General features: G+C 40.9%; 1 protein-coding gene across 15 annotated transcripts in view; it reads left to right on the forward strand.

The window, feature by feature from the left end:
• ESRRG (estrogen related receptor gamma) overlaps nucleotides 1-24,048 on the forward strand; it is a 546,637-nt gene that overhangs the window by 45,578 nt on the left and 477,011 nt on the right. The window contains exon 2 of one of the 15 annotated variants that reach the window (XM_063113800.1): nucleotides 18,629-18,772. The exons of the other annotated variants lie outside the window; for them this stretch is intronic. The gene's annotated coding sequence lies outside the window, so the exon portion shown is untranslated. The remainder of the gene's footprint in view (nucleotides 1-18,628; nucleotides 18,773-24,048) is intronic. 15 annotated transcript variants of the gene reach the window in all.

The following is a 24,048-nucleotide window of genomic DNA, read 5'->3' on the forward strand; positions in this document are numbered from 1 at the left end:
AGAATTTGATATTTAATTAAAAGACCCTTGAAATACTTCCAACATGTGAAAAATAAAGTGATATATAGATACACAGAAAGTGCTATGTTCCAAATAGCACAGGGATTCCTAGTTCTTCACTCTCTAATTTATGGTGTAATGTTCCATTCTGGGTTATGTGCCTACCACTCCTCTGTGTTGTTAAAAGTACCATTCAGCACACAGTGTACGTGGTGTTATCCATCTCGCACTGCAGACTGGTTCCTGTCCTGTCCTCACAGAGCCTCTGGGCACGATCCAGGAGGAGCAGAAGAGCAGGTGGAGAGGGTGGGGCTGAGGCCAGCTTGCCTGGCCTCTGCCTTCAGCTTGTTCCTGTCCTTGTTTATCTGTATTAAAAAGGTTTGGGGGGAGAAAGTTGGCTTTTGTCTCAGGGGACGTAGTGATCTGCTGGTGGTTCAGATGTCAGTACCCTGGGCTACAGAACAATGTGTTTAATTGCTCTGTGGCCAGGGTGAAGAGTGATGCTTATTCCAGAGGGCCAGGTACCCCACTGGTTCCCAGGGCTAAGCTGTCTTGAGGACAAAAGTTGCTCTGTGCCTATTTCAACTTGACTCAGTGGTGGCAGGGTTTGAGATAGACCATGGAGACAAATAATTTTCCAAAAGGCATGTCAAAACATTAATGATACTAATTTTTTAAAACTCCAAAGAGTGACTTTGACATAAAAGGAGTTCAGAAGGCAGAAGGGAGAATTTCCGTAATGTGGGAGAAACCGAGATGTCTTCAATATTCAGGGGGCATCTCAGCTCTGACCTGGCTGAGCTCACAGGGCTGGGGAGGCTGCAGTTAGTAGGAAATGGCCTCTGAGACTTGTTGATTTCAAATGGGTAATGTATGGAACCAAGGGGTCCAAGTGGCACTGCAGAAAAGGGGACAGGTGCTTCTGTGGGGAGGAGAAGGGTTAGGACACACAGGACAGGATTTTTTTTTTTTTTTTTTTTTTCTTTTACTGTCTTCTCCCTGTCCTGGGCCTGGGCTATCTCATTTCCTTTAGCAGGCTCCCCTCTGGACAAAGCCCTTGTTGAGGACTTGACACAGCATTCAGCCATTGCTAATGAGGTTTCAGGGGTGGCTTTCTAATATAAATAAAGGATTATGGGTGCACCCCCTTATAATCTCCTCTTCCCTTCCATAAGCCTTAGTCATGGTTGCTGCAGGCACGTGGCCACAGGGGACCGTCTCTGCCTAAGGCTATCAGTGGAGATAGCTATTTAAGAGGTTTTACTTTTACATCTGAGCAGCCAAATTGTGCATGTAACAATGGGGACCAATTATTGCACAATAGAGCATCCTCATGAAACAGAGTGTGTGTGTTTAATATGCAGTGAATGGCAGCATCTTCTCCTGAACAGCGAGAACACTTCCATATCATTTGGGAGAATTGGGGGAATTCCATTCTTAAAGTTTCAATTGTTTGTGAAAATGATATATATTATCATTTTACCTATGGTTTTCAAAACAGTCATCCCCAAATAATGAAACAAAGGTAGTATCTCCATTTAGGTTCATATATTTGGAATATATATTTTTTTTCTGGGGTTGAAGTATCATTTAGGTACACTTCTCTTTGGAAGCTGGATCATGTTGGGTTCTAGTTTATCTCCAGTTCAAGCAGTTACAGTGATGAACTGTTTAAAACACTAAATAATTCATCCTATTGCCAGCTGGTGTCTAGTCTTCTTGAATTGAACATGAATCCTGAATTGAGAACCATTTCCTTCAAGGTTCTTAACGTCTGCTGTTTTATCCTCCATCAGAAGTTACCGAGAAGAATATGCTCTCTGCTCAGTATATCTTATAGAGGAAAAAGTGAGGCCCAGAGAGGTGAAGAGATTTGATCCAAGATCATAAAGTAAAAGAACTGCATGGTTGGTGGAGAACTTACTGAAAATTTAGTTCTCAATAATTAAAAGGCAATGAAAGTAGAAGAGGCAAAAACTCAACATGTAGCTTTGTTAAAGAAGGTATTTTTATTGGAAAACTGTGATTAGCACTGCATTCTTAACATAGTAGCATATTTTTTGCTGGTCATATTTAGTGACCAACTTACTCTGGTTTGCCCAGGACTGTCCTGATTTCAGCACATGGAAAGTCATGCATTCCAGGTAACCACTTAGTCCTGGTAAACCGGGATGGTCGGTCACTATAAATTTGGCCAAAGAAACAAAAAACAGCAAGCTACAATACTTGATTAAAGTTGTCATATTTTTTACCCTAGGTTAAGTTTCTTCATGCTAAGCTATTTTGTCTGAAGAGGGAATCTGAAATCTGTGAGGTACAACATATGTAAGCTTTGCTGCTACCATGGGAGAAATAAGCATTGAGTCTGGACTCTCCCTTCCTTCTCCTTCTGGAATTCTCCTCTTATCCTTTCCCACCACCCTCGGGACAGTGGTGGGAATAAGGAGGTTATTGGGGGAGTTCTCAACAAGCATACTTTTTGTGGCACTGTGTTCGAGACTTGGGTATTGCTGTCGCACCTGAACCTTGAAAGGAGAGGAATGAGCAAGGGTTGGCAAGCTTTTTTTTAAAAAAAAATAAGATAGTAAATATTTTAGTTTTGCTGGTCACACGTGGTTTCTATGACATAGATTATTTTTACAAAAACAACTCTCTGGAAATGTAAAGAGTACTTTTAGCTTTCAGGGTATAGAAAAACAGGCCATGGACCCAATTTGGCCTGCAGGCCATAGTTTGCCAAAGTCTCCTGTAGAGCATGGTTGTCCAGCAGAATACAGTGTGAACTGTATTTTTAATTTTAAACTTTCTAGTAACCACATAAAAATAAAGGTAGAAAGAAATAGGTAACTTTAATTTTAAAAATGCATTTTATTTATCCTAAATATTACCATTCCAACATGTAACCAATATAAAAATTGTTAATGAGGTGTTTTGTATTATTTTGGCACTAAGTCTTTGAAATCTGGACTAGTCACATTTCAGGTGCTCTTCATAACATGTAATCTGACAAATGCTCAGTCCATCTCCTCTCGTCCATTGATGTGTCAAGGAGCACAGAAAAAATAAAAAAAAAAAAAATCTTGGCACTAGGAGGAACTTAGAGATCTTCTAGTCTAACCCTTCATTTTGTAAATGAGGATGCTGAGGATTAGAAAGGCTAAGCAATTTGCCCACGGTTACACAGTTAGGTTAGCAGCAGACCTGATACAAGAACTCTAGACCTGCTGGTGGTCTTCCCAACACACTGGGAGGTCTCTCGGTTATGAAAAGTGGCATTAATAAGTGGTTAATTTTCTAGTGACCGTGCTGTGTTGATTCCATTCCTAGCTCAGTGTCAGGTCCACAGAGTGGTCTGCTTGGGAAAGAGTGCTGCCATGGCTGTAGAGACGAGGGGAGGGAAGGGAAGGCCTGTGCGCTGATCACCTGGTGTGGACATGCAGACAGGAGTGCATGCGTACGTGCGTGTGTGTGTGCGCGTATGTATGTGTGTGTGCGTGTGTGTATGGGGCTGCTTCCTGCACCGTCTTATTCTTTCTTTGACCTAGCAGCATGCTAGATTGGGCATGGAATCTGGAGCTGGATCCTGGTATGCTGGTGAGAATACTGAGCTTCGGTTGTTCTCTTTTCCCTGCCTGGGAGATGCCTGTCCCTGTGCTAAAGGGCGGACCGAGCTGAGTAAATATTAGCTGTGTAATCAGAGCAAATGGAAGAGGGAGAAGTTGCCTTGCATCATCAGTAGCCTCCAGCCTGGCCTTTCTCTGGGCACTCTTTCCTTCTGGTCAGGATGCATTTTTCTTTTTTGGACCTGATTCCTTTTCTCCTCACTTAAGGGAGTTGCAGACCAGCTAAAGAATTTTATGAATAGGAAAGGCCTGTAGTGCATTTAGCTTGGGAAAATGTCCCCTAGAATAGATTGTTTCTGAGTCAAGTGTATAAATATTCTGGCTCAAGACTATACCCTTTTTTCTTAATGAATTAGTCTGGCGGTAGTTAAAGCCAAGTGTGGTCTAGCAGAGTGCTCCAGAGAGAAAATTGAATGGACACAAAGCCCAGTCAGAGTTTTCAACTTTATATAATGCATTTTGCAACATCTTAGGAAATTAACTTTATGGCAACTGGCAGGACCTGTTGTGTTAGCCAGTCAGTTTGGAAGCAGTTTGATGTCTGAAATTTCCTCCTTCACCTGAGCCTCCCTGATTGGTGAATTTTGAAGACATAATCAGCTGCCAGGAGGCTTAGTTTCCTGGTTAGTCATTCAAGTTTATCTTCCCTTCCAGTCAGTTTCTGAGCTAGTTGAGTCTAAAAAAAATTTTTTTATGGACTACTTTAAAAAAGAGATGCTAATCAATTTTTCTTGATTTTATGCCCTCTACTTTTACACTACCCCCACCAGCTGGTTAATCATGAAGAAGCTGAACACTTCATTAGTCAGGACATGTTTGCCCATGGGCATTTCTGTAGTAAATTAAGTTCTTTTTATTTATATAGGTAAGTCACGGGCAAAAGTCTTATAAGATGCCAAAGGTAGGGGTTAGAATTAATAAATCTTCTTCTAGTTTTTAAGAGAACTTGTTTTAAACTCTGAGCTGTAGTGGTGCTTTTAATTACTTTTTAATTATAGAGGAAATGGAGGGGGGATTTTCTTTTTGGAAGGTCCAGGGTTACAGGATAGAGATGGCTAACATGGCTTTTGGTCCAGTGCCTGCTTTTGAGAAAGCAGGGGCATAGGATACAATACTTAGTATTTTTTTCAAGGCCGGGCCTGGAAAACTATCGAGAAGAGGCTCTTTCAGTGCAAGCACAAGACGGGTTAGAGGTTACACAGAGCGCATCAACAAACTCTGCTGAAAGGTTGGTGCCATATGCACACATAACTGGGTATATGGCCCATGCACAAACCCATCAATTACATGTGTATTTTTGCTGTTTTGTGCAAAGTTCCAGGAATTGGGAAATAGACTGTCAATTTTGTTTTGTCAGGAAAACAATTTGTATATTTGGGGGGAAATAGTGATGGCAGATTCCTAAAATTTGCTATTTCTGAAAACACAAAACTCAACCCAGAAATTGCTCTCACTCTTCTCCTGGGAGGAATAATTTTCACCAGAGGTTCTGCAGTTTTGCAAATTTTGTTAAAAGGCACAGCTCAGGTCCCTTCTGAACTTGGCATCAAATATCCTGATAAGTCTGTCTTCCAAAGGATTGTGGGGCTTGTCTGTCTCCCAGCCACTGTTCTCTGCAGGTATGAATGAAGTTTCTCCCTCCAATGTGGGTTCTTTCATTCTTTCTATCTTCGGCAGAGCCTTCCCAGCAGAAGAGCCTTCTGGCAACATCTGCTCTAGTTGTTTCCTGCATAGATGTTTTAGGTCTTTCTAGGTCTCTACTGGAGTGGTAATGGTGACACAGAGGCTGAATTAATTCCATCCATGAAGCTGAAGTAAGATGCTGTTCTATAAAATCTATTTTCCTTTATAGATTATGTTAAGAGAAGTTACATGCACCAATGGAGGGGATGGGGTGGGGGTGTACAGAAATTCTAGGAATGGGACCCAGAGGGAAATGCCCGGCCAAATCTGCTCATCATTTGATTTTTTGCAATTCTTGTAGCAGTTTTTAGAAAATGGGGATAAATATTAGTTGACTGTTCTCTTTCGTAACTCTGATAGTAACACATTAATTTAGAAAACCTGGATAGACATGGAGGTTGGAGACAGTCTGAATTGACACTATGATTACGTACAAGTGACACTGTTAATAGAGAAGGCTTGTTTCATTCCTTTGGCCATTAAAGGACAAATGTGTCCTGTATTGTGTTTTGTCTGCTTTATTCTGTCATATTTTTATGCCTGGGGTTTTCACAAAATCCCACCCTACACTAGGAACCCAAGTTCTCGCTCACACATTCCCCCTCCCTTCTGACCTGTGGGTAGCTTTCTTTTGCGTGGAGGGCTGACGATTGCTGGGAGTGAAACTTCTTTTCACATATAGCTTTAATTCCAGTTTAATGGTGTGGTTTGCAGATCTCTGCTTGCAGTTTCAGTTCCTGTTTAAATACTAAAATCTATTGTTTGTCTCCATTTCTAGACAACATAATTGCATTGCTAACTGGCAGGCACAATTAAGTGTACAGCATTATGAAGAAATAAAGGTTCCAGGCCCTACGATTTAACTCGATTTCTAATTACATTGAATCCCCTCTGCAAGGGTGGTTTGGAAAGGCTGAAGAATGCATTTACGAAGAACTAAGGTGTAAGGAGACGGCAATAATTCTGCGGGGTTTTGGTGAGCTGGTCTTCTCTAAGGGGGTGCTTGTCATTGGGCAAAAGATTAATTGACTATTTCTTCTATTTATAATGTGGGTCCAAGCTACATTCCTTCTTTTTGGGGTACTGGAGATAGTAACAAAATCCTTCTCTGTGTTTTTTCCAGAATTACTTTAGGTGTTAGGACGTTGTTCTTGGGGACAGTACGTTTGGGGAACAGGATCACCATCTTTGTTGTGGGAGGTGTTTTTTTTTTTTTTTGAAATTATGTAGAACATTTAAAATTCTTAAAGATGTATCTTTTCAACCAATCTCAGTGGACTTGACCTACAGTAAAATCTAGAAAGGAAAGGGAAGTTGCATGGTTAGAGAAAGAAAATTTGGCAGTTGAATAAACCATTAATACCCTGGACTGTGCTTTTTTTCTTGGGGCAGGGGTTTGTCTCTGGCAAGGAGGGCATCCCTTTTGATGGAATACAATTTTTCCAGCAGTGGGGCTCTGTGTGGAATGTTTTCTGTTATGCAAGTCATCCATAAGGTACCGTAGGCTGTTTGTGTGTAACAGTATGTTGCAGGCTGCAAAGTTAATGCAGTTAATATTCAACTGAACTTTTGGGGGGTTACTAAGCCCTCAGGTGGATTTGCCAGAAAAGGCTACACATTAATAGCTCTCCAAATTAGACATCCTCAAGTGGATAGCCACATAAGTTATCAACTGTAAAACATTCCACCATTTCAGCCAAATTCAGGCCAGAGGTGCTGTTAAATAACCTGTGAGCTGGAGTCCTGGCCTTCCCTGAGCCCATAACTCCTTGGGAAGAAGTGAATTGCCCTGAGTGTGTGTACATTTTACATACTCTTTAGTTAACAGTGAGTGGAGTCTTTAAAATTATTATTTTTATTATTGGTTATGAATATTCATGAGATACAGAGCTGATTGTCACGACTCGTGCCCAAGATGTGATGGTCAGATCCATACTGGCAGCATGCATGTTACCACAAATTGTGATTATACCTCATGTCCCCCACCCAATTATCCCCAACCTCCCTCCCCATCCCCTTTCTCCCACTCCACTTTGTATCCGTAGGTATGTTCTCTCCCTGTGCAAGTCCAACGCACCACCGTGGTCTTTCTTTCCTTCCTTCTTTCTCTCTTAGCTCCCACTTATGAGTGAGGACATGTGGTATTTATCCCTCTGTGCTTTGCTTATTTCACTCAACATAAGTTTCTCCAAGCTTATCCATATCTTTAAAACTCTTGCCACTTGCAGGTCTTCCAGTAAGCGTGGCCAGTTTGGTTCTGATTCTCTGCTGAGTTTAATTGAAATGAAGCATTTCTTGACTTCCTTTCCTCTGTCTTAAAGGGAAATATGTTCTTTTGCTCCATTTGGCCAATGGGCTGGATTTGGGAGGGAATCTAGTTAAGTAGATGTGCGGCGGCTGCTGTACAGGCCACAGGTCAGGCTCTTTTCATGCCTCCAACTCAGACAGGAATTGAATCATGAGTTGCAGAAAGTTCTGTGGGGCTCAGCAGGCCAGATGAGAGGTCAGGAAACTAAAGGCAAGATGTTAAGTTACCATGTGCGGCTGACCTCATGGGTAACGGTGTGATAAAGGTTGTTCTCTGCTAGGGGTCATGGGCTTAGCTTTTTATTATTTTATAAGCTTTTCCCTTTTCAGCTTTGTCTTCTCTCATCTCAAGCCATGTATTATTACAGAGAGCAATAATGTATAAAAGAGACAATAGAAAAACAGAAGAAAATGACCTACCATGACTATGGAAATTAAATGGTAGTGTAACTATATAATCATGTATTAGATGTTTTCCACGATGGGGATTTCCTAGGACATTGGCATGGCCCTCCCTATTAAAAATGATTTATTAGTATAATGAGGGTTCACCCAGTGTTTTTCAGAACACTAAACTTTAGTCGTGTCCTGATGCTGAGTTTCTGCAATGTAGATATGGACTACTTTTGGACTCTTCTGCATCAGGGCATGGCCAAGGATAAGAGGTCAAGTTTGTAGAGATTATGGGGTTACTGGTGAACAGCCTTGACAGGTGAGTGGGAAAACATTAGCATTTAAAAATAACTAAAATAGAGTTTTCAATTATCTGTGTACATTCTTTGCTTTCCCCACTGTCCTTGACCAAAACCAGCTAATTTTCTTGTGCATATACTTTTCCAATAATATGTATTGATCTACCCCAAATATTAGAATCAAAAGCCCCAGACTGACTTTATTTAAGATTTTTTTAAAAAGAGAGGTTTATTTTTGGCTGCAGTGATTGGAAATAGACGCCACTCTACTGAGCTTTTATTTTTAATGACTGAAATTGGCAGTCATTCTCCAGAAACACATGCTAAAGAAGTCTTGCCTTGTTTTCACAAGACAAAAGCACTCTGTGGATGCTTTTTCCCTATTCCCTTGATTTCTAACTAATTTTTTTCCAACTGATGATGCCACAGACCCCAGGACTGCCCAGGCGCAACTGTTTGCCTTCGGCATTGTTCCTGGTCCCTCAAGCCTTCTAGCCTTTGAGTCCCAAGCAGGACGGTGAAGAAGACAGGCAGCATTTATGAGCACGGGCTCCTCAGACCAGTGACCTGGCTGCAATCCTGGTGCTCCTGTTTACCAGTTGAGTGGCTTTGGCATGTTACTAAAACTCTTCATGCCTCGGTTTCCTCATTTGTAAGGTGGGAAGGATGTTTTAAAATGCATCTCTGTTGCTAGTTAGCTGGGTAATCTCGAGTAAATCACCAATCTCTCTATGCCTCAGTTTCCTCCTCTGTAATAAAATAGGGATAATAATAGTATCTACCTCATAGGCTATTTTGAAGGTTAAATGAGGTGGTAAATGTTAAAACACTCAGAATAGTTCCTGGCATTGTAAGTGCTGTATAACTGTTTGGCATTATTTCTACAGCTGCTAGGAAGGGAGCCCTGAGACAGAGTCAGGGAGAAGTAACAGCTAATAAAGACTGAAATGGGTGAGAAGAAATGGAGGGAAGAAAAGGAAAGATGGGGCAGTGAGAAAAAGATAAAGAATCAAGAAAAAAAATTGCATTTGATGGTGCGGATTGAATGATTCTCATGTTTCTGGGCCTCAGTGTTTTTGTCTCTCTCACATGGGAATTGGAGCAGGTGTGGGTGGGTGGGTGTGCAGTGGTGACCAAGAAGGTCCCTCTTGGCTCTAACTTCTGGAGGTGTCATCTGAAGCAGCTATGATGAAGACTACCCACCTGGCCTAGCCTGAAGTATGTACAGCTCCAAAATTTCTTTGAAAACCAGGCATTGCTCCACAGTTAATCACCAAACCATTTTGTTTAAAAAATGCACTTTCAGATTCATGAGCTCTTGAATTTCTTGATATGTCACGACTAAATCTTCTAGCTACCATCTCTGTTTAAAAGGTGGTTTCTCCACTCATCCTTCACCACTCATGGTGGCTTTTCACAGGCCGATCTGGAACTGGCAGTCAGGGAGAGCTCATGTTTGACACAGATGGTCTTTGCCAGGTTCTGAATCGTTGGGAGGGTAAACATTTCCCTTCCCCATTCCTAACCTTCAGTTTGAGGGGTTGGGGGCGGGGAGGTGAGTGGGCAGGGAGTAAATCATGTCATGACAGAGGTACACCAAGGAAGTCCACACCCTGTCATTGTTCCAGAGAAGCAAAGAAGGGGATTTCCAGAATTGTTTGAACATGGGTGGAAGATGACTTTTTACATTGTAATTGGTGTTACATAAATTCAGCTCTTAAGGATTTTGCTTCCTTTCAGGTAATTGCAGAAATGATAAAAACCTACAGTCACTCTCACTGTAATTTCAGTGTCTCCAGGCTCTGTCCCTCATTGAGGAACTGGACTCAGGGTACATCAAACTTGTCCTACCAAAATTGGGAGTAAATTGAGGCTCCAGGAGACTCCCCCTGGATGCATGTGGATGCAGGCAACAGGAGTAGTTTCCCAGAGTATCTCTGTGAACCTTCCTTCCAGTTCCTGGGCTTCTGCTTTCCTTCCTGTACCTTCCGGACTGAACTCATTGGCTTACATAGTACTGATGTATAGCTGCAGCTGATTCCATTTTTTCAACTTGTTCATTGAGAGGTAAACTGCAGGAAAACCTTAGGGAATCTTTTAGAGGTACACTGGTTTTGTTGTGTTGTTGTTCAAGCTCGTGTACATTTTGATAGAACAGTGCATTAAAGTAATATGTAGAATTTGCTTCTTTTCTCCATTGTGGATGGATCTTGGCCAAAGTAGAAAAAAGTAATCATATGATAAAAGATAACTGATCTGGCAGTTTTTATGCCTCCACGCTAGGTTAGTTTTCAGAACTGTGTCTGTCCTAGCACACAAAAGGAATGTTTATTTAGAAAACATGACCAACTGAACACCTAGGTCCCAGGGGAATATCAGTCTGCCTGCCCTCTCTCCTTCCTTCCTCCCAGCATACATGAGCTGAGTGCCTACAATGAACAGATATTTCTCCAGATGCTGGGGATGCCACACTGAACAAACAGAGCTCACATTGCTTCCCAAAGCCCTGGAAGGGCCCTTTTACTAGGTTGTGAAATGCTACAGTCACTAGACACACCTGTCGAGGTGCCAGGCGGGCACAGGGTTGATACCCCCAGTAAGCTGGCCCAAGTGTGTGCTGTTGCTGTGGCCTTCCAGCCGTGAGCACCATTGAGAAGAACTCATTTGCTATCAAGTACAATCAGCATTAAAAGAAATGACCATCAGTAAATTTGGGAAGTCTTAGTTTTAATTTCCTCGCCTCACTGTGTGCGTATGAGAGGCCTGCCATTTGCATATGGAAATCCTGTCATAACAGTTTCAGGAAGTGATTTGTTAATAATCAAGTTCTCTGAATGGCCCTAAATCGGTAATTGATGTGGGTCTGGATAAAACAACCTTTCCACCGGCCTATTCTGGGGACCATTTTTTTGGCAGGGTTTGAGCCAGAATGAAAACTAGCCATCAGAACAAAATTTAGGACAGCTGGGATGCTTTGCAACAAAGACTTTTGGCTCCACAGTTCAAATAATCACAATAGCAGCTCAATTTAGCCTTTGGCTGAATGGCTTTGGCAGGGCACAATGAAAAATAATTATTTCATGGCCTGCTTATTTTTCCCTTAACCAATAAACTCTCAGACCTCTTCAGGCTTATGTAAATATTCTGCTGTGGATGAGGTCGAGCACACCATAATATCCCTATTTAGGAAATGGTTGTATTTCACCCTCGTGGGGTAGAAAGCAAAACTCAACAACTTTTTGTGATATCTACTTAGAGTGGGGAAAAGAAAAAGGATGGGAGGAAATTGAAGGGCTGGAATGTGAGCCCAGAGTCACAGCTGCAGAGAAGAAAAGGCTGAGTCCCAGGCCCTCGCGTGGAAGGCAGAGCGTTAGGGTGTGCCATTGCAGGTGACGTGGGAGGAGCAGTGCTGCGCAGAAGATGCTAGAGGACACGAAGTGTGGTGTGAGAGCTGCGAGAAGCGACAGTCGGAGCCTTTGTATCTGTAGCTTTCAGACTACTGTAGCGGTTCTCAAAACTTTTTAAGTGCTTGCCTGATTTGCTCTCATTACATTCATTGTGCTGTAACTCTCTGTCCCTGTTTCACAAGTCCTTGCTTTTGCCCTGGGTGATTTGAATGGAGTCATGCAGAGGTGGATGGGATAAATTAAGCATGGCAACAAGCCTAACAGCCACACTGGACCTGAAGCCCTTCAAGGTTTTTGCTCAAATCTCATCAATCTCCTGTATTTCATATCTGCCTTTTCAGGTCAGCTGCATCTTAGTGCGGGGCATCTGTGCCACTTGATGACCAATTCCTATTCAATGGGAGTCCATGGCTTTGCAGCTCAGTTGGTCAAAGCAGAGTGTTAATGAGATCGGTCATGGGTTGGATCCCTGCAGGAGCCAGTTAACTCCATTCTGTCCCATTAACCCCTGCCAGCTGCCTGAGGTCATGGGTGGCATGGGGTGAAAGAGTGTGACTGGCTCACCACAAACCATCCACAGTATTGGGCGACCAGCTAGTCCCACTAACGGTGGGTCTGGAGTGCTCTCTCTGAACGTGAGGAACAGCAGATGGGTCATTAGAAACAGAGAAACAACCGTGAGCTTAATGCTGCTTCCTCCCCTGTGTGAGGGAGTGAATGTGTGTGTGTGTGGTTGTGCTTCTCCTGTTATGAAAGAGTAGGTTTTCCTTGCTTTGAAAAGCCTGCACCAAATCAAACTCGTGCTATGATCTGGGTTTAACAAGTGGCATTTCTTCTCAAAGTATCTTTTAAAAAATCGGTAGTCATGTCATGCATCAGGATGAATTTCTAAATGTAAATGAGATTCTCCCAGTAATTTATTTACATTTGTTTTCAGCACAACAAATGAGACATCACGTAGCTTCATAATTTTCCATGACCGAGTCACCAGCATGCAGTGTGTAATTTACCATGATTTAAGATGCTTATCTGTAGATTTTTCAACAGTACCTTACAAGGCTCAAATGAGAGAAATAGGTCTCCTTTCTCAGTTCACTTCTTTCTCTCCTTGTCCTTGCTCTTCCAAACAAGTGTTCTGGGATCCCCTAAAATCTGTAATCTTGCCTGCATCTCTGAAAGATCTTATGTGGAAGGTGGACGCTGTCAGTCGTTGTTTCATTTCAAGTGGGGCTGTTTCTACCAAAAGAGCTCTGATATGGAGGAGAGGAAGGCGGTATTTCTCCTCGGACATTAGAATGTGTGAACTCGCATAAGTTACTGTTCAAGGCTCAGCTTCCTCATTGTTAAACATTGTAGTAGATCATCTCCGCAGTTTAGCACTAGCGCTCTAGGCCAAGGGGGAAAGTGCACTGTCTGATGGATAAGTGAGTAGTGTACAAACTCCACCCAGAAGTTTGCAAATTTGTTATATTTTCCTGGAGTTTTATGATGTTGCTATTTTAAAAATATCAGCACTCAGTTCTCAAGTAAAGAGGAAAAGAGCCCCTAAAGTTCAGTGTGGGCCACTTAAAGGCTGTTTTTCCCAGGGATATTTTTCATGCTTCTTTGTTGATTTGAGCAAAACAATGCGAGGGCATAACAGGACCTTTGAGATTTAGGGAAGAGGAGGAAAGAGAGATGCTACTTATTCTGTGGCCTTTAGTGAGCCTGTGACTGAACATTTGTGAATAGTGGTGTTAGGGGTACCAGAGTTCTGCTCATTTTATCCGGGTACCTGATCATTAATGATTCACAGGGTTAAAACAAGTATGACCTGGCCCTTTTCCAAGCAGTCACAAAATTAGAAATACTCTCTAATTAGAGCTAAGATGAAGAAAGAGATTCTTTTGAAAGTATCTTCTCTAAGCGACAATTTCTGGTTCTGTTCAGTGAGCAAATATTAGGGGATTTCTTTGGGACAGCCATTGTACTAGGCACCGAGGATGAGTAAGACCTAGCCTTTCCCATCTGGAGCTTGCTCTGGCCCTTCTAATGTAAAAGAAAGCCTCGTCTCTAGAAGGAAAGAAAAGATAAGCGAAAGAAAAGGACCAATGCGACAGTCTCAATGTTTCTTAATGCATAAAGTATCTCCTTTAATTTTTCATCCCAAATTTACGTGAAACGTACTAGCTAGTAGTTTCTCTGAGTAGTGCGCAAGTGCATCGGACTTGTGTTTTGGTCCTGGCAGGCTGTCCTGTCAGTCTCCCTGCACATTCTAGGCATTGTTCTGCTTGGAAGTTTTTTCTCCTTACCATGGATATGCTTGAAGATAGGTGTCAGGGTTTTTCAGGCATTGGCATGTGGAGCAAATGTTATCAACACACAAAAGGACTCCTCTGGAAGTGGTGGGAAAGTCTTGCATTTGTGCAAAATTCTTTGAACCTAAGTCCTCCATCTGCATCTTCCTCCGCCTCAAAGTTTTTCAACTTGGAAGCAAGATCACTTTAGCCAAATTCTGATCTTTGTCTGCTTTGCTGATACCAGTTTAAATGCTTTGTATTCCTAGTTTTATTAATAAAATAAGGTGAAAAGCAGAGAATTTTGTTCAATTTAAACATTAGACTGTTCTTTCCTGAGAACCACCGTTAGAGAACAACCTAACATTTATCTTAGAAATAAAAGACACCTGAACATTTCTCCAACTTTAAAGTTAGTGGGTGGTGGCTTTTCATATACCTTTAACATCTTCAGTTTTGATGAAAAGTTCTATGAAGCCCTTTTATTTGTGAAGCAGATGCTTACTAAGCACACACTTTGTAAAATGCCCGTGTTAGTAGCTGTACTGAGAATGCTACTTGAAGAGTCAGGGAAGATGAGTAGACACATAATGACGGCAGGTCATAGTGCCACAACGCGGCTCATGTGACCACGTGATAAGCACATGAGAGCCACAGGCTTATGGTGCCGTGGGTGTTCATAAGAAACGTGAAGAGGTCAGGATGGACTTCAGAGATGAAATTTTGCTTGAGAGGATGTACAAAAGATGAGCAAAGGATCTAACTGAGAACATCCATAGCAAAAGGAACAGTCTGAGCAAAAGTGCAGAAGTAAAAAATTGTATATTTAAAGAAGTGCGAGTCATTTGGCTTCACTGAAATAGGGGCTTTGTGGATTGGGATGGAGGGAGCTGAGCAGGAAGATAAGACTGAGAAGAGAGGCAGGAACCAGCTCATAAAAAGCTTTGTGCACTATGTCAAAAAATTAGGTTGAGTTGACTTATGGAAGGGCGTTGAAAGATTTTAGCAAAAAGGTGACACGTGGAGGGGGCCCTAGAGGATGGATTGGATAGAAACAGGAAGACCAGGATAGAATCCAATCTTCCTTTACATCATATTGGGGAGTCTTCCTAGTATGCTAGAGAACCCAGCCTAACAATGTGGGGACTTCAGACAGTTTTGAAAGAAGGGTAATGGAATGATGAAAGAGATGGGGGATCAGTTCAAGAAGAGAAGTGAAATGAGAATAATTTAGTCGAGATGCAGAAAGGCCAAGGGGAAATTTAGCAGCCATTATTTCTCTAGTAAAGTATGCCTCGTATACGTTGGTTTATTGTTTCAAATGCAAAATCTATTTTCCACGATTCCAAAATCTAAAAGTTGTTGTTGTTCGGATTTATTTTTTAATTGATTTTATAAGTTTGGCTTCAAAACTTATTTGGCAACAAAATCTGACCTTAACTGACATCAGGTTATTTATGTTCCTCTGTTTATGCCACTAAGTGTGAATGTTTGTATCCTTTGCTGCAGAAGTATTAACGTGTTTGATTATGGCCCTGCTGAGGGGTTACACAATCTATGATGGGTGCCTTTTGTTACCGCTGCCACTGTGAACTACCACTACCAACTAACATTTATATAGCATAACACAGTTTTCAGAATTTTTTTTTTTTATTTCAGTGACTTTTTTCTGAAACCCTATGGGGTAGATACTATTATTACCTCATTCTAAACACATGAAAAAAACTGAGGTACAAACAAGCCAGATGACTTGCCTAAAATAATATACTTAGGAAGGCGTTCAGACTGGAAATTAAATCCTAATTTCTCTTTCTATAACTTTAAACAAAATAAGCAAAAATGTCCTGACAGTGAACACTGCAAATAGAGGAATGGGCTCTCTCGGGGTTTTTTTTTTTTTTTTTTTTAGTTCTATAGACTCTCTTTTCTCCAGGGATCTTGTAAATAAAAAATCAAGATAGATTCAGTTGTGTCTGATGTGACTGAGATGTGATCCTGTCTGACAGCAGCATGAATAATAACATTTTCATTTATTCTCGGCATGATTGAGGCTGAGAAGAGTTGTTTTCATTGCATTAGGCTCTTTGCATTTGTGTGTTGGTAATTTCCACTGTTATGTATTACGTTTCCCCCTCCCTGGGTAGAACCTGTTGTGAAAAGACTAGAGTGATGGCCATCGATTATACTCCACTCCATAAGACAGTACAGCTGTAGAGGTGGCCATTGGATAAGATAACCGATGTATACAGTTCTAAAATAAGAAGCTTTCTACTAGTGATCATAGCAGAGCCTTCTGTCTCAGCTTCTGATCTATAGCATGCTTATTGCAGAAGTCAACATCCTAATGTTACCAAAAAACAAAACCCTACATCACTTATTGATTTGCAGTCTATTAAAAAGTGACAACAGGCTTTTTGGTTATGTCTCTCAGTAAAAGAGTTCAGTTATTGAATTTTCCGTTTTCCTGTATTGCATGAGGATAAACTATATGGACATATGCCTGGATATATAGGCATCTGGGATACAAGCTGACAATTACAGTTTACAATTGAGATCTGTAAATACCCATAGCTTACCCAGATTCTTTAATGGAATTGGCCCCATTGGCTCCATGCTTAGCAAAATTAAACAGAACACTTAACTTTGGAGACATGATCAGCAGAGTCACAGAGAAGAGATATAAGGAAAATCGCTTTTGAGGGTTCTCTTCCTGAATCTGTAGGTAAATCATTTATAAGTGTATGATTACAGGGAACCGATGCTAGAACAGGAAGATTTCCAGTGTAAATATTTCCAGTGTAAATATTTCCCAGTAATGATGACTACAATGATGAGAAGGATGATAATGGTGATAACTGGGAGTAGAAGCTAGAGAATAAAAAAAAAAAAGAGGAAAAGGATGAAAATGATGGCAATAGCTTAGATTTGAAGAGCAGTTTACAGTTTTACTAAATGCTTCCGGAGGTTGCAAGGTAGGCCAGGCATTATTTCAAAGATAAGAGACAGTCACAGCTAAATGGTTACTTGACTAAATTGTTACTTACCTGAAGTCACAAATTAAATGATTGAGAAGCCAAATTCCAGCTCATCTGACTAGAAGTTCAATAACTGTTCCATTATACTATCTTAAAAAAATAAGGAATGGTATCTATTTTTGTGAAAATATATGAATAATTCTATACTTATGATGAGTAAGTTGCATTGCATCTCAGTCTACATTATGATAGTACATTCTCTGCACTGTTTAGCATTTTCTTAGGTAAAATTTTATTCTCATACTGTCACTTGCTCCCTTTCCTAACCTCTGTCATTTTCCCACCATTTTTTATCTATTTTGAGATTTGTACCTCACTGGACTTATTTAGGCTTCTCACAGTAAAATCTGAGAAATAAGTCTCCTTTCTAGTCTACTCCCCAAATCAGCTCTGTTAGCCATAAGAAGAAGGCAAGATCAACCCAAGTCTCCTTCTAGATATATTTCTTTCCGTTCTCACTCTAAATCTAGCCCCCCAAAGTCTGAGCTTCCTGAAATGATGTCAAGCCATGCTTTGCCACAAATAATTAAGATCTTCACTAATTTCTAGGATCTTATACAAATGTTTTCAATTGATGATAAAATATGATAAAAAGTTTTAGTGTATTAAACAAATTTTCATGCACCAATATGATATAAACACTTAGAACTTCTGCATAGAGCAAAAATAAATCCTCTATAGACCTCCTCCAATGGAATGATCAAAGGAATTATATGAGTTTGAGACATTTTTCAGGAAAATAATCTATGTTTCTATGTATTTTTACTTCCTGCAGACTATGAATTTAATTCCTATTTGGGTAGTGGAAATCTGAAGCATTACCAGGGGGAAAATCTGCTTTTACAGCAGGGGTCTGGATGAAGGCCCTTAACAAATGCAAAATTTGACATTCATATAAAAGGGAGCTAAGTAAGGCCAATAAAAAGATGATAAAAATTGGCTGCAGCCAGAAAAATACAAAGTAATGCAAACACTCAGCCCTTGCACTGTTTTCAGAAATCCAGGAGCTGACCTGTATGGGGCCCTGTGCTGTGTTGGTGTGTGGAATAGTGTGGAGAGGTACCTGTTATGAAGAAAATAGATGATTGGATTCAGGTTTTTAGGAAGCTGAGTTTAGAGAAGGGTCACTCTTCTTTATTTGCAGAGCGGATTATTCCATGGGGTTTCTGCTTTTTTTTTTTTTATTATTGATGCTTGGAAAGTATTCAGAATTTAATTGCTTTTGGGACTGTAATGGATGTCTGGAAAATGAGAGTCTTGAGAAATAGGAGATTTGGGGCTGGTTAGGATTTGGTGTGCAAACCCTGCATACTAACTTTCCAAGAGGCTAATAAAGGTGGAGAATAAATAAATGAATAAAAATAAGAATAACTGAGCCCTACTTAAGTCTCAGGTAACTGATATGCTCCTCTTTTAACACACGTTTTCTCATCTTGTGAATTTCTTCTTTAAATTCTTAGGATGTAGAAGTTGCCCAGTAGATATAGTCTCAGGACAGAGCTGGCAGCCTGCCCAAGTTCACGATTGTATACTGGTTGGGAATTTCTTTAGAAAGACTTTAACGCTTTTCATTACTTCTCTTTCCTTCCCTGCACAATTTTATAGGGGCCAGTATCATAGGAGAAATGTGAAGACCAAACAACCAATGAGAGAAAACAATATTGGAAAGCACTTGCTTTAAAGCAAAAAGTTATGACTACATATGCAAAAAGGACACTATGGACTCAAGACAATTGCACGTTTTAATAGGTATGTCAGAAAAGAGTCACTGAACGATTTCCTATTAACTCTGGGGCACTTATACTATTTTTAAAATATCCCACAAACCTTTGCCTGACAAAAGAAGAGTAGGAAATAAAGCCTTAGTCTCTGCAGTGACAGCTGTTCCCATAGCAACCTGCCTGTCAGTCAACACCCACTTCATCGAGCTTCAGAAAACACCCCCAGAAATAAATGTCAAAAGTCTTATGCAGGTTCCAAATTTAAATCAAACTTTAAAATAAATTAAAATAAGAACCCAAACACCCACAGCAGTCACAAAAGTAGATTTTATTTTGGAAGGAGGGAAAAGGTAAAAAACCAAAGGCCAAAGGAATTCTCCAAGCAGATGGAAGAAGGGCAGGGAGGTAGGATAGGTAACCTACACCCTTTCTTAGCATTACCTGATCAGGCATTATTTACCTGGAGCAGCACCAAATGCAATTGGTCTGTATCTTTTTCCTCTTGCTTTGATGGTTGGCTTTTATTTTCGCTATGGTTACATCATGTTCACCCTCCCCATTTCCTCTGGTGTGCTAATAGTTTGGACCCTCATTTTGATGGCAGGAGGTGAGACAAGAAGCTAATTGCCAGTCAGGTGGAACAATGTGCTTGGTCATTCTTTCAGGGGGATAGAATTCAACTAATAGTGACTGGCCCTCCTGGCAATTTAAATGATCTCAAATGCCATTTTAGGTTTTAATGTTACTAATGTATGCTCCATAATTTGGTACTAAACAATTCCCACATCTTCTATCCAGAGATAAAATGTATTGAAAGCCTATTACCACACTACAAGGATAAGTAATCTGACTTCACTTCTTTCTTCTGTGATCCCAAAATAACCTAGCAGAGGGACATTTTAAGGAACTGTCGTTTATCAGAGATATGGAATGCTTGTCCTTCAAAAAGTTAGAACATTTTGAATTGACTTGTTAAAATGTCTGTGGACATGTAAGCAAAACAACAGGGTTATAGAGTTTCACATTATTTCTTGCCAAATTTAGTATAATTGTCACTCAACATCATGTCAGTTCTTAACCCTCTACTTTTTGCTGTTAATGAAATGCATTCTTCAAACACTCCTTTGGCATCCTAAGGTTATATCTGCTTGCTTGATGAACTTACTAATGGCCACCTTAGCTGTGCATATTTTTTTCTCAGTGTCTAATAAAGAGAGCTGGTGATAGTTCTGGTATGGGTTGAATTGTGTACCTTCAAAAAGATATGTTGGACTCCTAACTTCCAGCACTTCAGAATGTGACCTTATTTGAAGCTGGGGTCTTTACAGAGGTAACCAAGTGCAAATGAGGTCATCAGGGTGGGCTCTAATTCAGTATGACTGGTGCCCTTATAAAAAGGGGAAATTTAGACACAGAGACAGACAGTCATAGAGGGAAGATGGTGTGAAGGACTCGGGGAGCAGAGGATCACCTATAAACTAATGAAAGAGCCCTGGGTTAGATCCTTCCCTCGCAGCCCTCAGAAGGAACCAGTCTTGTCAACTGTTGGTTTAGGGCTTCTAAGCTTCAGAGCTGAGATAATAAATTTCTGTTGGTTAAGCCACCCAGTTGGTGGTACTTTGTTACAACAGTCCTAGCAAACTGATAGAAATCTTAAGGGTGTAAGGTGGTGGTGTTCAAAGTGCTCAGAGGAGAGGGAGCACTGGTCAGGTGTGAGCTCGACTGGTCAGGTGTGAGCTCGACTCCCTGGCTGAGTGCAGCTCCTGCAGCAAATGTGGGAGGCTGGGGCCAGGGCGTGGGAGGCAGCTCTAGGGAACTGTGGGCTCGAGGAAGGGGAGAAATGCTTCCTTACTGTCCAGTTCCTGCAGCCTAAAATTAGCCTCTGAATTTGCCTTTCCTAAATTGCCCATGTCAGTGTCAATTTCTTGCTATCAGTAACTCAAAACAGGGTTTTCTAATGCTATGACGTTAGGAGCTATTTCCAATGTTGTCGAGCTAGGTGTGCATCAGTAGCTATTTCCAAGAGAATAAATTAGGCTCATGAGCATCTTTCTCCTCCAATTTTCTGCATTGGAGGTTTGGGGCCCTTATGATCCCATCTTATCATCACTTTTCTTGTTTATATCAACAGATATTGATTATATGCCTCTTATGGGCATAAACACTTTCAAGTTTTATTCAATTCTCAAATTGTCAAGGAAAAAGTCTTAAGTACTGTCGAAATAGATGGGCTTCTCAGAAGATTGGCCAGAAACCTTTAATGGCAATCCACAAGAATGATGGTGTTCTACTCAGAGGCAGATTTATTGAGAAGCTGATAAAATTCACACACCAGTTCACTTCCCTTGTGGGTGCCTCCTCCAAAGTTTTGTTTATAATTTTACATTTATATTTTTGTATTTTTTTCTTATAGAGACTCCTTCTCCAATTGCATGAGTTTCAGATAATACTCAAAATCTGGATATGTCCCTGGCTTCAACATTAGTGGGGATTCTAGGAATTTGTAAACCCTACGGGGGTGTGATGGGGGTGGGCAGTAAGCAGTCAGAACAAGGAAACCCTAGAACAAGGCTGAATAGAAATATCAGGGCTAAATCTATGAATAGCCCAAATGAGAAGAGTGCTCAGAAACCAGAACACTCCAGAAGGAGGAGTGTGGGGACCCAGGCTGGGACAAGAGGAAGAAGGCAATTGCACCCTGAATCTAGGCAGTCAGGGAGCATAGAGGAACCCCTGGAGGATGTAGATTAGGAACTAGATATGAGGTACCCCAGTGAGGTGGGTGTGGGTGTGTGTGTGCACGTGTGGAAATCTCTTGTACCCTTTCCAGGACAAACACCAGTAATAATACAAAGAAAGGAGAGGGTAGGCTCTCAACTAAAATGGGAAATGTGGATTTTGACTTCCTTGAGAGAGTATCTAGCAAATGCTTTGCACCTAGGCACTCAGCTAATTAGCCAGAGTATAGAGGAAACAGGATAGGATGCAAAAGTTCAGCACTTGCAACCTCTGTTCCCTTGACAGCAAGTGCAACGATTTGGCTTATTTCACATTTACCAAGTCTCCACTCAGGTTGGCTCTGGGGAAGACCAGCCTTGCTTTCTGGCATTGTAGCCCATAAGCCCATTTTGTTAATGCCAGAGAACTCTCGTTGCAGGTGGCACTTCCTTTTATGTTCCGAACAAAACCTAAAATCAGGAGAAACAGGTTTGGAGGCCTGATTTTATACATCACTTTCACTTGGCTTCTTTCGGCGATAGTCAGGCAATGAGTCATTTCTCTATAGAGGGTGTATGCAGCTGGGAAATGAGTTATTTATAATAATAAGACTTTGCACGTATGTAGATATTTGCATAGTAAGCAGATCATATGGTGCTGTGAGTTGATGGCGTCTGGTTGGTAACCTTGGAATCTTCAGTATATCTAATTATTTAATGTGGCTTGTTGGAATTTGCATGCCATTGCTCATGAATATTTTAGCCGATTGGTGCTGAAACCTGTCTACCAGAGATCAAAGGCACTTTCACATCTAATCTGTCTCAAGAGATGGGTAAGGAGGTAAGGGGCTGATGTTTTAGAGAAGAGAATCAGATTTCCCTGTCTTCCTTCTTTCCTACCTTGGCCTCCTACTCTCCACACACTTACTTAATCATATTTTCCATAATTTTCCATTCAAGGTCATTGTTTCCCTGGTCTTTGGCTATTGTATTCAAAGTCTCTTAGCCTATGCAGACAGTCATTCAATGACTTCTTCTTACAGGGCAAAATTTGGTGTGAAGTTGTGTCTCTTCCTTTCATTCGGTACCTTTGAATGAAAAGGTAACCCTGTGACAGTGCACAGTTCGTTATGAAGATCACTGTTAGCACATCGCCTGACAGGTGGCAGATATGTGGGAGAATTCATTTGAACAGATTTTCTATCGAAGGGTAAATACACCCCCAAATCACAATGGTAATCAGAGCCAGCCACCTCATTTCTGACGACTTTACAAATCAGTTGGGCTTCAGAGATGTGTCAACATGACACTGTTCCCACGCTGAGTTGTTTTGGCTGCAGGGGTGGCTGCTTTTCTCTCCCTTTTTTCATTCCAACTGCATTTATGAGTGTTTTCGTCCTTTGCTAAAATATGTTTTTCAAAAATGTGATTAACAGTCATTTTCAGATACAGATATTGGCTCTCCTTTGCCAAAGAGACACAGCATGCAAGAACAGGCAAACATCAAAATAATGCAAAAGGGTATGTTTATTCATCAGAAACTGTGTTAATGACTACATCTGCCCCTCTCATTTTGGGCTGACTGGGATCATCTCTTCTCTTCTGATTTGCTGGTGTCTCCCCCTACAGTGAAATCTCTTCATTTTGTACCCCATAAGTAAGAAAGTCCCCAGGGTTGGTCTGATGTTTATGCTCTCAGTGTAAGTTAGAGCAGTTTAAAATGTGAAAACTGCAGTCAATGGGATATGCTCATGGGATAAGTGAATAGCGAGGTCTGGCACTCTGAGCATTCCTTAAGCAACTTTCAGAACTAAAATATTCTTGCCAAACACCATTAACAACAGACAATGAATGAACTGACATAGCAGCAGAGCATCACAAAACAATGGGACCTTTTATGTTTGTTTTAGAGCCTGACATTTTTCTTGTTTATTTTTCAAATCAAATAAAATAAGTGAGCTTATCTGAGTTGAGGCTGTGTCTCTGATTCTTTTGGACTCGAGAACTTTAAGCCCCAAAGCCAGTGACTTGATCCCCAAAGAAGTTGTATCTACCTTAGGCCAGTCTCAACAAAAATGTACATTGTCTGTCATTCTATGGAATGAATTTTAAAGGGTAGTCTTCTAGATCATACCTTAAAGGAAGAAGTCAACCAATATACTGTGGGCCCTGCAGTATGCTGGGTGCTCTGAGAGAGGTAAGGGGCAATCCCTACTCATAAACATGTAGAACTTAGATGGAGCAGATTGGTTCAAGCAGGAAGCATTTTAGTAACAAGGAAGCAGGGTGAAATTACAGAGATGAACTGAATGTGACATTTTGAGACATAAAATATTTCTTACCATGAAGAATGAGGATGTTTTAACTGCTTCCAAATAAATCCTGGACACGGGCAAGTATAAACCTCTCAAATACGATCACATCAGGTGACATAGAAGCCTGATTACTAAAGTCTCTGGTTAAAGTCTTAGGATGGTATTTCTTGAGTTTCTAAGTCCTGCAGAACACATCTGGTTTCTGGTGGGAAGATGGTCATTTAGCTAGCAGTTGGTTTGGGAACACTGGTCTACTTACGTAAATCTCTTTA

Source organism: Cynocephalus volans, chromosome 11, assembly GCF_027409185.1.
Source record: "Cynocephalus volans isolate mCynVol1 chromosome 11, mCynVol1.pri, whole genome shotgun sequence".
Taxonomy (NCBI): domain Eukaryota; kingdom Metazoa; phylum Chordata; class Mammalia; order Dermoptera; family Cynocephalidae; genus Cynocephalus; species Cynocephalus volans.